Raw genomic sequence first — 15,093 nt, 5'->3', positions numbered from 1 at the left:
GCCCCATTAGGTGGAAGCCCGGTAATCGGAGGAATATTCTGATTAGGGGGTGCTGCTGTGTCACCCATTGGTGGCGGGGGTGCCAACTGAGCCATCACCATTTGCAGAGTGTTATTCTGCTGTTGAAGCAAGGTGATCTGAGCCACACTTGCTTCGTTTGCCTGACGAAGTACGTCAAACTGGTGTAGAAACTCTTCCCGCATCTTCTGCATCCACTCTGTTTGTTGATCTGTTGAAGATCCTCCATTCGACATTCTGGATGGTAGTTGTAGGATTCACCTGTGAAACAAGAGTGGGAAAATATTTGCACACGTTCCCACAGACGGCGCCAAAGTGTAGGTGCAAAATTTCACTCAACCAATTCCGATCGAGAGAAAATAATACAACACACTCAACAGATAATAAGAATAAACAAGAACAGTATCTGTAAAAGAATTGAATTGCTTGCCCCTTTATTGGAGGTTTAGGCCTCTATTTATACACAAAAGTAAGTAGAATTATGGTAGGACTCGCGTTACTTGTCCTCCAATTCTTTCCATATATGACTTTATTTACAAATCGAGTTTTTTCCATTGTATGATATTTCCTATGTATAAAACCTTTCCTTCCGGGTTGACTCCTTTGTTAAATAGGACTGAGCCATATTTAATTATACTTGGGCCGGATGTGGTTTGGTGTAAATGACTTGACTAATGCATCAGAACTTCAACAGCGGTGATGTTGGGCTGATCGGTACTTTTGTCTGGCTTTGGAGGCCCAACATAAATGATAATGGGATAAAGCACAACGTAACTTGGGCTTGATCCGGATAGGCTTCTGAGATCTCCTAAATGCAGATTTGTATAATGGTGACGTGTCTCATTCTTATTGGAGGGAAATTTTTCCCTCCACAGAAGCTTAAATAAATAATAAGTCATTCCTATTATGTGATAACTTGATATCATATTATCATAGTTATTTCTAAAATGTTTGATGTATTTCCTTAATTGTTACATCAATTGTTGGATTGTGTGGTTTAATGCACCGGTATGGGACGGTGGCATTCTAGGGATGGATTAACTTATCAGTTAAGTCCTACCTATTTTATATAAAGGAATGGAGTAACTAAAATGTTAAGTCGTACTTATATTCAAGTCAGGTCAGCTGAATAAGTTGAATGACTTATGGAGGATTAATTTATTATATAAGGGAATGGATTAACTAAAATGTTAAGTGTTACTTATATTTAAGTCATGATATGAGCTTGAGTCTCAGGATCAGTGGTTAGGGCGCGTATATCACCAGGGACGTGTAGCTAGATATAGTGTAGTTGTGTACCCTGGTAGGTCTAGGTACTCATTCTCACTATATGTGCGTTTTGCATGTTGCCTACTATTCAGGTTGAGACAACCCTATAGTCTAGTGAGGTTCCTTTAGTGTGTGTGTGTGTGTGTGTGTGTATATATATATATATATATACGGACTATTAGTTATTGTTAGGTTGATTAGGATGTATACGTGTATCGAATCTCTGTTTGGACTGTAGTATAGTAGAACTTATTTGTGGGCCTGACCCACCATTATTTTTCAAGTGTTCATCAGGAGTAGAGGTTAGTCGTGCTGAGCAGGGATCAGTCTACTTCACTCTTTCAGAGTCTACATAGGAGTTTCTTTTATGTTTCAGTTTTCTGATGTAGACAGTTGTTGCTATCACTTGTTCTATTTTGGATTTTTTCTAGGGGTCCACACAGTATGGATTCCCAAGTTGTATTAATAGAGGATTAATTGTATCAGAATATTATTATTATTAATAAGAATTTATTCTGAGGAGTTATTGGATTGTTATTTTAGTTTTCTTTCAGCAAATTTATTTTTATTTATTCTTTTGTACTATGTGTTCGTTTATTACCGATTTATTTTTGATATCCCCGAGTATTCAGGCGTGGGCCTGGCCAACCCGCATTCGTAAATCAGGGTTATCATAGTTGGTATCAGAGCACTTCAGATTCAAGTGTCCTTAGGAGTGTCTTCCGTTACGTGACTTCCGCGTTGCGTCTCTTAAAACTTAGAGCCTGTATTAGGATTCATTGTACTCTATTTATGGTTCGTTAAGAGGAGCTGATGTCAATTATATTCTATAGTTACAGAATGGTTGCCACTAGGAAAAGGATGGGGTCCAAAGCGACAGTGATAAAGACCCAAAGGAGTAAAGGAGTATGTTATTGATTTCATTGCCCGAAGGCAGAATTAGGGATCGAAGGTTTAGGTTCGTTTGAAGCTACTTTAAAGTATAAGCCAAGGAAGGATTTAGATGTACATGATAGGTCACTGCATATCGGGGCAAACACGACTTCAGTTGATCTCAAAAGGGGACAAGCGGGGATTTGAGTCCAAAGAGGATCCTAATGGAGGAGATTTCAGCGTATCCAAGAGAGAGGGTACTACATCTGGAAGATGGATGATCGCGCGAGGGTGATTTTATTTGCTGGTTGTATAGCGAATGTTATTTCTAGAATTGGTATTGATCAATCTACACATAATTAAACTGTCTTATCATCTCTAAAAGAGATATATAAGAAGTATTCTTCAGAAGATTGGGGATTTGATTGAGTTCTTATCAGAACGAAACGTATGATTTTGTATCACATTCAGGAAGGTATTGGTATTATGTTGTGACGTTCTAATTCACTTTACAAAGCCAAGTTAGATAGTTTACATTCCGCGTATAGGAAGGATGAGGGTTAAGCCCTTAGTATTTGCTTAGGCAAACATATGTTTCTTTTAAGCTATGTTTAAAGGATATGTTTCGAGGTTGGATGATTACCTACGAAACTATAAAAGGAAATTGTGAAACAATCTGGTAAGGTTGATTTCAAAGGAGACTTTCTTTTCTAGAAAGAACGATGTCCTAAGTAGGAGTATATTTTGTGCTAGTGTGTTTGTCATACGTGTTTTATTTTCGTTGATTATTCCGGTTAATGGTATGTAGTTTAGTTGGGGACACAAGTATGTGATCAGCTAACTATTGTTTTTAATAATATGGAGTAATAGCGCTATTTACGCTAGATTTGTGAGCATGCGGTCGTAGGATATGGTAGATACACATAATTCTAGCCAATCTATTAGACTTGGACATGTGTCATACTAGTATATTGTTTGGGATGGGATAGTTAAACCATCACTGTGAGTCAAATAATCTAGTATGATTTACTTTACTCTAGGTATGGATTCGTGTCATATTACAATGCCATGATAATGGTGGTTGTTAATATTTTGGGATGCGTGAGATGGTGGTAAATAAAGATCACTGTAACGCCACGATGATTTATCTGAGGTGCCGGATTTGCTGAACATCTTCTTGGAAAATTCCAGAAGTTGTTACCAAGTCGGAAGGAGGATTTAGTACTGGTTTAGGTACTTATTAGAATGACACCAATTATGGATAGTAGACTGAATAAATATTCATCAGTCTATTCTTAATCAAGAATTTTATTCGTGAGGGCGTGTCATTAGGAGGAGTTGCCGGTGTTGTATATAGAGGAGGAAACTAAGTCTTATTCACTTGCATAAATAATATGAAAAAAAAAATTTAGGTCACAATTTGCAACAATTAACTGTTACTAGGAAATTGATGACTTATTTGGAGGATAGAGATATTTCATATTCTTTTGAAGTTAGACAAAGATGTTGGATTGACACTAACTTGTCTTTAAGAAGCAGGGTGTGTCAAAGACAAGATGGTGAGACCAACCACCTATATAAAGAAGAGGTACATGGTATGTTTGGAAAGGTCGTAATGTGTTGACTTTTGTAGAGTTAATAGGATAGTTGACTTTTGATGAATATAATTACCGGTTGACTTTCGTTATTGGTAGGTCTATCACAGATCAATGATGCATGGATTCGGTTACAGAGTTCACTTTTGGGTACAGATGAAGGCTGGTGGTACCGGACTAACGGTACTTTCTACAGACAAATTGGATGGAGGGATTGAGATTCACAATTCTTCGTTCTCTATTTTATCGAGGTGGAGACATGATGCTTCATGGTATGAAGCAGATGTTTGGAGGACAGGTAGGAGGAGGGACATAGTGATTTTGTCTTAAAGTCTAATATTTATTAGATAGTAGAGATGGACCCTAAGAGATCACCAGATCCTTGCAGCCATTTCCTATACTGAAATGGAAATGAGAGAGCATTTTATGGATTTAGTTGAGGGATTTCTGATTTTACACACGGGTCTAGATTCTGGATGGGATATTGGTTGACTGATAAAATTAAATCAGTTTCATTTTGTCTATTTCATACGAATAGAACAGATCGCGAGACGGTTTAGATAGATGCAAAGTGTGAATCATCAAGTTTCGTCTGTTAGAAGCGAAGATGGAAGTGGATGCTCTCAACAACTGATAGGATATTTAAATCTTTCAGTTCGTTGATGAATTATCAGTTGAATGTATAACAAGTGTAATAATAACACTTATTATTACCAAGGTAGTTCAGGAGGTCAATTTTGAATATCGAAGCTGACCCTAGAGAAGGTGTTACCTTACTCAGATGGAGTTTAAGTTACTGGAGGAGGAGTTAGTAGTTTCTGTAAATAGTGATATGACGGTCGGGCAACTGAGATGGAAATTTATAATTTTTCTTGATACACCCAAACGGTTAGAAGGTGCATCACGACATCAAATATCGGTTTTGGTGAACAGGTACGGATAGGGACGTGTATATAATTACCCTAAGTGTAAAACCTATTACAAAGGTGGAAAGTTGATCATCAGATATCATAGGAATCTTTAGCCACTTCCTATAACAAATATGGAAGTTGAACTAAACAGGAGTGACGGTTGGTGGGAAAGATTGACATTGATTTGGAATTTCAATTTTCCATATGCAATCCGAGTGGTAGATTAAGAAAAATTGTTTGAGGACATAAATTTAAGTGATACTTATTTTAGAACTTCATAGTAGTTCTATAGTTTAGTGATAGTGGTGTTATAGCATATGGATGTCCATATTAGTAGATGCAAAGTACTATTTCGAAGGAGCTTTATGAAATTTTTGGAGCAGCAGCTCTACTTCATATCTATAGACAGAGGAATTAATTGGGAGATTAAATTAGACTATAAAGGATATGTTTAAGGCGTATATCCTAGATTTTCATGGATAGTTGGAAGTGTTTACTTCACTTGTCAGAATTTTGTCTGTGATATTATTGGCACAAGAAGGTTAGTGTGACAACTTTGGAGGTTTTGCATCTTTCACAATGTATACCTCTCATTTGTTGGTTGGAAATGGAAGTAAGGGTTGTACAATCAGACCTTGACTCCATTTAAAAATATGTCAGAAAGAGATACTTCCCTTTGTATTGAACTGCGCGCGGTTGGGAAGCGGCAGTGGGATGTTATAAATAGTTGAACTCGTATACTAGAGTTTTTCTATCAGGGAGTAGTTTGCTCATTCTGTTTTTCATGTAGGAAGAAAGGCGATTTTTTGAGAACGGTCAATTTTACTTATTACATTGACCTTTAGAGGATTGTGTTTTGCAATTGAAGCAGTCGCCTCTGGATTAACGTTACCAAATTATTAGCGCTGGGTGCATAGGAGTTTGTGCGTATATTCTATAGCACTTGGAGGTATGTAGATCATTCCCTTGTCGAAATAGGAGGATTATGTTGTTATTTGATACACTCTATACATTGTTTGATTATTGTGTTTCTTAAAATATACGAACCCTGTATACCACTTGGTATATTGGAGTTAAGTGGAGCCCTCATAGTAAGGTTGCATCTACTTGGGAATAGGAGGATATTTTTCGCTCACAGTTTCCAAGCATAATGGAAGAAAGTAAGGGCAAATTCCGAGGACGGAATTCCTTTTGTTAGGGGGGAAGAATGTAATACCCCTAATTTTAAAAAGATAGTCTCGGTATTTATTTATTTATTTTAATTGTATTAATATTTATTTAATTGATTATTTGACTGATTGCTTATGGGTTGAATTGAATTAAGTGTTACTTGAGTATTTGATTATGTGTCTATGTATTATTTGTATTTGTCTATGTGTTAATTGTTTAATTAGATTATGTGCTTATATGGTATTTTGATTAATTGTAAATTAAATGTTTTCTTTTATGGTTATGGTTAGTAGTAATGGACCAACCAATTGGGTCTCATGGACTACTTGGATGGGAGGTTGGATGGGTATGGATTATTACCTATGGATAGTTGTGTGTGTGTGTGTGTATATATATATATAAATATATATATTATATACATATATAAAAGGGAAAGTAATTTATTAATTACTTTTATGGTAACTTGGGTACTAATATTTAATCTGATGTATATGTTTTATATTTAAATAATAAAAATATAAATAGATTTGATACGTGTTATGTTTTAAGTTACTTTATAATATTATGGTAACTTAAGTATTATTGGATAATCCGTTAATAAATAATGGATAATTAATTAATTACTTTTATGGTAACTTGGGTAGTAATATTTAATCTTTTATATTTAAATAATAAAAATATACATAGATTTGATACGTATTATGTTTTAAGTTACTTTATAATATTATGGTAACTTAATTATTATTGGATAATCTATTAATAAATAATGGGTAATTTATTAATTGCTTTTATGGTAACTTGGATAGTAATATTTAATCTGATGTATATGTTTTATATTTAAATAATAAAAATATACATAGATTTGATACGTTTTATGTTTTAAGTTACTTTATAATATTATGGTAACTTAGGTGTTATTAGATAATCCATTAATAAATAATGGGATGGGTATAATTTATTTATTTAATAAAGATATACATAAATTATATACGTAACATATTTTACTTACCTTTTTAATATTTTATTTTTTATTTTTTAAGTTGACTTGGATTGGGAAAAAGGTTAGGGTTAGTTTATTTAGCCTATAAATATATAGCTATATGTTGTAAAAGGGGGTTAGAAATATTCACGTGATATATTCTAGAGAGAGAGAGTTAGAGAGGGAAGGAGGAAAATTAAAGAAGGAATGAGGAGAAAAACCCTATAGAGAGAAGATCAAAGAAGAAGAAGTTTGACTTTCGATCCAAAAGTTTAAGGCAAGTTCTTCTTCTATCTCTTTCCCTTTAATTCGTGTTTCTATACATGCCTAGGAAATTTCAGGATTTATTAAACACATAAAATTAAATAATTATGCATGTTTAATTGGATTAGAATATAGGTTTTATGAAATTGGTTCATAACTGTTCTTGTGTTATGAATTGATAAATGCATGATTTTGATTTGATTTCTGGTGTGAATTTTTACATGTTTAAATTATGTATTTTCCATATCTGTGGAATGATGGAACGTAGAAACATGCCTAGAATTCCTGAACATTAAATAGGGACTAGGTTTGGGTTTAAATAAATTTAAATAGATTCAATCATAATGATGCTTACTATTTGAATGTTTTAAACAAACAAATGGATTTAATCTTTTAAAATGTTTTAATAATTGAGATTAAATGTGTAGGATGAATTGGATATGGAGAATGCTTATTTAACGGTATAATAAAATATCATCATGTATAAGATTCAGTTTGTGTAGGACATATGATATAGGAAGCTTAAATAAATAATAAGTCATTCCTATTATGCGATAACTTGATATCATATTATCATAGTTATTTCTAGAATGTTTGATGTATTTCCTTAATTGTTACAACAATTGTTGGATTGTGTGGTTTAATGCACCGGTATGGGACGGTGGTATTCTAGGGATGGATTAACTTATCAATTAAGTCCTACCTATTTTATATAAGGGAATGGATTAACTAAAATATTAAGTCCTACTTATATTCAAGTCAGGTCAGTTGAATAAGTTGAATGACTTATGGAGGATTAATTTATTATATAAGGGAATGGATTAACTAAAATGTTAAATCCTATTTATATTTAAGTCAGGTCAGCTAAACAAGTTGAATAACTTATGGAGGATTAATTTATACTGGATAGGATGGTTACTAGATTTTATATATATAAGTATGGTGCCATGATATGAGCTTGAGTCTCAGGATCAGTGGTTAAGGCATGTATATCGCCAGGGATGTGTAGTTAGATATAGTGTAGTTGTGTACCCTGGTAGGTCTAGGTACTCATGCCCACTATATGTGCGTTTTGCATGTTACCTACTATTCAGGTTGAGACAATCCTATAGTCTAGTGAGGTTCCTTTAGTGTGTGTATATATATATACGGATTATTAGTTATTGTTGGATTGATTAGGATGTAGACGTGTATCAAATTTCTTTTTGGACTGTAGTATAGTAGAACTTGTTTGTGGGCCTGACCCACTATTATTTTTCAGGTGTTTGTCAGGAGTAGAGGTTAGTCGTGCTGAGCAAGGATCAGTCTACTTCACTCTTTCGGAGTCTACATAGGAGTTTCTTTTACATTTCAGTTTTCTGATGTAGACAGTTATTGCTGTCACTTGTTCTATTTTGGATTTTTTCTAGGGGTCCACACAGTATGGATTCCCAGTTGTATTAATGGAGGATTAATTGTATCAGAATATTTTTATTATTAATAATAATTTATTCTGAGGAGTTATTGGATTGTTATTTTAGTTTTCTTTCAGCAAATTATTTATTTCTATTTATTCTTTTGTACTATATGTTCGTTTATTACCGATTTATTATTTATATCCCCGAGTATTCGGGCGTGGGCCTGGCCAACCCGCATTCGTAAATCAAGGGTATCACAGGATATGGCTCAACCTCCCAAGGCACATAATAATACTTGTTATCGGTGTGGCATGACATGTCATTGGCAAAGCATTTGTCGTACACCTAAACATCTGGCTGAACTTTACCAAGTCTCAACTAAAGAAAAGGGGAAACAATAGGAAATGAATTTTATTGATCATAATGAGTCAGTTGACATCACAAATTTAGAAATGAATTTCATTAATCATGATGAGCCAGTTGATATCACAAATTTGAATTTATCAGATTTTTTTTTAGGACCGTGATGGAAAGATAGACTTCCTGATTGGTGATGGAAATGTTCACACCAATTAATCCTATTTTCTTTTCATGTTATGTCTACTATGTTTTTGTTTTCCTTGTATTAAAATTTTTATCTTCTAATTTGTATTAAAGTTTCTTTTGTTATAAATATTTCTTTTCTGATAAAGAAATTTACATGAATAGGAATGGATCTGACTAGTTCCAAAATAAATGATGAAGACATGTGTCTTGCAGATAGTGGAACAACACATACAATCCTTCGAGATCAAAAATATTTTTCCCGCTTAACTCTGACAGACGCTAGTGTCAGTACAATATCAGGTCCCACCGACTTTATTAAAGGCTCCGGACAAGCCAACATCATTTTACCACATGGAACAAGATTACAAATCAATGATGCCTTATATTCTACAGGATCTCAGAGAAATCTGTTGAGTTTTAAAGACTTGCGTCATAATGGGTATCATATTGAGACCGCAAATGAAAGAAATATGGAATATCTCTACATTACTTCCATTACCTCATGCAAGAAGCAGATTTTAGAAAAACTCCCTATTTTCTCTTCTGGATTATACTATACAACCATTAGGACAATTGAGTCCAATATTGTGATACATAAAAAATCTTGTGACCCAAAATTTTTTATGTTTTGATATGATCGACTTGGTCACCCAGGGAGTACAATGATGCGTCAAATTATTGAAAATTCACGTGGACACCTACTAAAGGATCAAAAAATTATCTTACCAAATACATCTATGCACTACCTGCTCACAAGGTAAGTTGATTATCAGACCATCACCTTCAAAAGTCATTGTTGAATCTCCCCCATTTTTATAACGAATTCACGGGGAAATATGTGGGCCAATTCTTCCACCTTGTGGATTATTTCGCTATTTTATGGTCTTAATTGATGCCTCAACACGATGGTCACATGTTTGTCTACTTTCTACTCGTAATGTTGCATTTGCTAGACTTCTTGCTCAAATCATCAAATTACGGGTACATGTTCCTGATTACCAATTAAGACAATCCGTCTTGATAATGCCGTTGAATTTTCTTCTCAAACTTTTGATGATTATTGTATGTCAATTGGAATTAATGTTGAATATCCTGTTACACACACTCATACTCAAAATGGTATGGCTGAATCTTTTATTAAAAGACTTCAGTTAATTGATCGTCATTTGCTTATGCGAACAAAATTACCTGTTTCTGTCAGGGGTCATGCCATATTACATGCTGCATCATTAGTTCGTATACGACCAACTGCTTATCATAAGTACTTACCTCTTCAACTTGTTTTTGGTCAATAACCAAATATATCTCGCACATACGAGTTTTTGGTTGTGCTGTATATGTTCCAATTGCACCACCCCAACGCACTAAAATGGGTCCTCAACGTAGACGTGGAATTTATATTGGTTTTTATTCTCCATCTATTATTAGATATCTTGAACCCCTGACAGGTGATGTCTTTAAAGCACGATTTGCTGACTGTCATTTTGATGAGACTGTTTTCCCACCATTAGGGGGAGAAAAGGCACAGCAGCAACGTGATCTTACTTGGAATGCCCTAGAATTGTCTCATTTTGATCCTCGTACAAATCAATGTAACGAAAAGTTCAGAGGATCATTCACTTGCAAAATGTTGCAAATCAATTACCTGATGCATTTACTGATACAAAGAACGTAATAAAATTGCATATACCAGCTGCAAATGTGCAAGCACAAATTGTTGTCCCTGAGGGACCTTCTGTCGGTAATGCAGCAAATGCATCTAAAACACGCCTGAAGCGTGGTAGACCAGTTAGTGCAAAAGATATTGTTCCTCGTAAGAAGAAATCACAAAAAAAAAAAAAAAAAAAAGATGGCACTCCTGAAGAGGCCACAAAAGGAGCAACAGTTATTATTGATCAATCTGAGATAATAGCTTTTAATAAGGCACAGGCTCTTGATGAGTCTCAGGTACCTAAAAATGATGAAATAATAAATATTGATGAGGTAAAAGTAACAGATGATAATATAGCCACTAATGAGGCACATGCTCTTGATGAGACAAATGTACCTAAAAATGATGAGATCTCACTAAATTACGAAACGAGATGGAATAGAAATGAAATTATTGTCGATAACATATTTTCATATGTCGTTGCTCTTGATATTGATAATGAGGATTTGGAACCTCAAAATGTCGAAGAATGTCGATGAAGAAATGATTGGCTAAAATGGAAAGAAGCGATACAAACAGAGCTAAATTCATTAGCTAAACGTGAAGTATTTGGAACAATTGTCCAGACACCTGAGGGTGTTAATCCTGTTAGATACAAATGGGTGTTTGTATGAAAGCGTAATGAGAAAAATGAAATTGTGAGATACAAAGCCCGACTGGTAGCTCAAGGTTTCTCACAGAGACCTGGTATTGATTATGAGGAAACATACTCCCATGTGATTGATGCACCCACATTTAGATTCATAATACATTTGGCAGTCACAGAAAAATTGCATATGCATTAAGTGGACGTGGTTACAGCATATTTATATGGATCACTAGATAATGATATTTATATGAAAATCCCAGAAAGATTTAAAATGCTTGAAACAAAACCACGTAGTATGTACTCGATAAAATTACAACGATCTTTATATGGATTGAAGCAATCTGGACGAATGTGGTACAATCGCCTTAGCGATTACTTACTCAAAGAAGGGTATGTAAACAATCATATTTGTCCATGTTTTTTTATTAACAAATCAAAATCTGGTTTTGTTATTGTTGCAGTATATGTTGATGATCTGAATCTTGTGGGAACATTGGACGATATCGAAAAGACGACCAGTTATTTAAAGAAAGAATTCGAAATAAAAGATTTCGAAAAGACAAAATTCTGTCTTGGGCTGCAAGTTGAACATTTTTCGAGCGATATTCTCATCCATTAATCAAAATATACAGAAAAGATTCTGAAACGTTTTCATATGGATAAAGCCTATCCATTGAGCTCTCCAATGGTTGTCCGATCACTTGATATCAAAAAAGATCATTTTTGTCCTCGAGAGGATGATGAAGAACTCCTTGATCCTGAAATGCCCTATCTCAGTGCGATTGGTGCTCTTTTATATCTTGCAAATTACACAATACCTGATATAATTTTTCAGTCAATTTATTAACACGGTACAGTTCTGCACCAACTTACAGACATTGGAATGGAATCAAACACATATTGTGATATCTTCGTGGCACAACTGATATGGGATTATTTTATTCAAAAGCATGAAGTTCTCAATTAGTTAGATATGCAGGTGCTGGCTATCTCTCTGACCCATATAAAACTTATTCACAAACAGCATATGTGTTTACCTATGGCGGCACTGCTATATCATGGCGATCTATGAAACAGACAATGATTGCAACTTCTTCAAATCATTCTGATATACTCGCAATTCATGAGGCAAGCACAGAATACATTTGGTTGAGGTCAATGATCCAACATATTCGAACAACATGTGGTCTTTCATCAATAAAAGATAGCCCAACAGTATTATATAAAGATAATGCGGCATGCATTGCATAGATGAAAGAAGGGTATATTAAAAGTGACATGACCAAGCACATCTCACCAAAATTCTTTTATGCACATGAACTCCAGAAAATGGGTGATATTGATATTCAGAAGATACGTTCATGTGAAAATCTAGCAGATCTATTCACTAAAATGCTTCCAACTACAACATTTAAGAAGCTGGTGCACAACATTAGAATGCGTCAACTAAAGGATCTTCAGGGTTAAACTAATAAGGGGGAGCAATTAATCAAAGAGGTATTAGCATGCTGTAATCTTTTTCCTTCGTCCAACTTTTGTCCCACTGGATTTTCCTGGCAAGGTTTTAATGAGACAGTTTTTAATCTATACAATACCATTTTTAGATACACAAGAATACTGTACTCTTTTTCCTTCGGTAGGGTTTTGTCCCACTGGGTTTTCCTTAGCAAGGTTTTAATGAGGCATATTTTTAGTGTAGTTTTGTGGACCCCAAGAGGGAGTGTTATATATGTATGTATGTGTTTTGTGTAGGGTCCACATGTAATTAAAGCAATTGATGATGTCATCAATGAGGACATCTTTTGGTTGGTGTAGGGAGGAAACTTACTGTGGCGTATTGAAGAAACCATATTTTGGAGCCTATAAAAGGCCATGTCTTCTGATGCTGTGTACATAGCTTAATAAAAAGGCTTTTCCACTTTCTCTCTCTTACTTTCTCTCTCTCTAAGCTCTCACTCATTATTACTCTCTCTACATAAATATATATACATATATTTATTGCAGAATAAAAATTATTTTGTATTATTATGAATTATGGTTTCTAAAGTAAAATTGTAATATGATTATTAATACTTGATGAATTGGGTTGTAAATTTTTAATTTGGTATTTAATTGTGAGTATGGTTTATATTATTAGAATTATGGTTTTTGAACTTATTTGGTGTGATTTTATTCTAACTATTGATATCTAAGTTTTTAATGATAAGAAAAGAAACTTAGATATGTTTGTTTCTTGTATGTTTATATTCTCTATTTAGCCGTTCCTATTTTGTTATATATAGGGGTTTCAAAACCTGACTCTCTAAGAATCTTTTTCACAATCTAAATATATTTTGGGGATTTAATCATCAATCAAACCGGCCATATTTATAGGGTTTTTGCTTTGTAGAAATTAAGATAGAATAATGGAATGTATTATATATATGAATAGGATCATATTTTTAATTATTTGCTTTCAAATAAATATGGCCGTTTGGTTTTTTCAGTTTGAATTATATACAGTGTTGCGTTGAGTGTTTACTCCACCTTAGTGAATCAATTAGTATTGTGTAAAAAAAAATAAAAAAAAGTATCAATTGTTGCTTACATGTACAGTATATTATTTCCTCTGTCTCAAAAAAAAATTAAAAAAAAAAGGGGGCTCTTTTAAAAAAATATAAAGTTTATTTTACATAGGGAAAAGTTTAAAAAACACCCCTACAGTTTTTAAATTCGTGTGAATTACACCCTTATAGTTTTTTTTTTTTTTGCTTATATAAATCCATACTAGATATGAAAATGTTGCAAATAACCCCCTTGGGTCAAAATTTCGGTAGAAAATGGCCTAAGTTGGTCATGTGCCATGCACATGACCATTTTAAAACCTTAAACCCAAAATTGCCCTTCTTATATTCCTAAACTACCATTCACCATTATTATCCTTTTTGTACCAGGAATTGTGGAAAGAACATGTTCAAGAGCAGAGCAATCACAGTTATTTGGCAATTCATTAGAGAATTCCCTCAACCAAACAACTGAATTCCTCCCTCTAACTAATTGCGACGAAATCTTCTCTTTCAATCAGAAATCCAATCCCTAACCTCTTCGTCATTTCGGTCCAACCCGTAAAGAACATTGTTTTGGTAAAAGCCCTCCATAAACAAACACAGATTCACCAACAACTAGAACAGTCAAGTTTTTAGCAAGAAATCTACTAGAAATAGGACCATTAGGATGCAATGCAGCTATTCTAGCTTTAATACCATCATATGTTCATAGCAATGTAATTAGAAACGAGTTGACCGTTAGCTATATATATAAATGCCACTCGCAGGACTGAGTCCAATCTTTCTTATAATCAAACAAGGGGGTGGTGTAAGTCCAAGTTTTTCATCTATTCCGTGTAATGTATTTGTGATTGGTTCAAACCACATACTACGGAGGAAACTTATTTGTTATTTAAAGTCTGAATAGCTAAAATTTTCTTTAGTCAATCTATTTGAAGGGAAATTATTCAAAACGTTAAATCTGAACGTTGGTGGAAGTTATGAATTCTACGAAAGAATAATAAATCAACTTTGAATTCATTAGCAAAAGAATTCTAAAATATTATTTGACTTTGTACATTTGTATGGAATTGGAGTTTTGAAATTGAAATTTGTAAAATTGGAAAGAAAAAAAAATTTGATTCAATTTTATCAGTTGTTTTTCTCTAATTTCACAAATTTCAATTACAAAACTCCAACTCCATGCAACCGAATATACCCTTAATGAAGTTGTATTTTGCTTGGC

Source organism: Cornus florida, unplaced genomic scaffold, assembly GCF_030987335.1.
Source record: "Cornus florida cultivar Cherokee Brave unplaced genomic scaffold, ASM3098733v1 CherokeeBrave_3.0.0_Hap2_Chr07, whole genome shotgun sequence".
NCBI lineage: Eukaryota > Viridiplantae > Streptophyta > Magnoliopsida > Cornales > Cornaceae > Cornus > Cornus florida.
Note: the sequence above shows the minus strand (reverse complement) of the source record.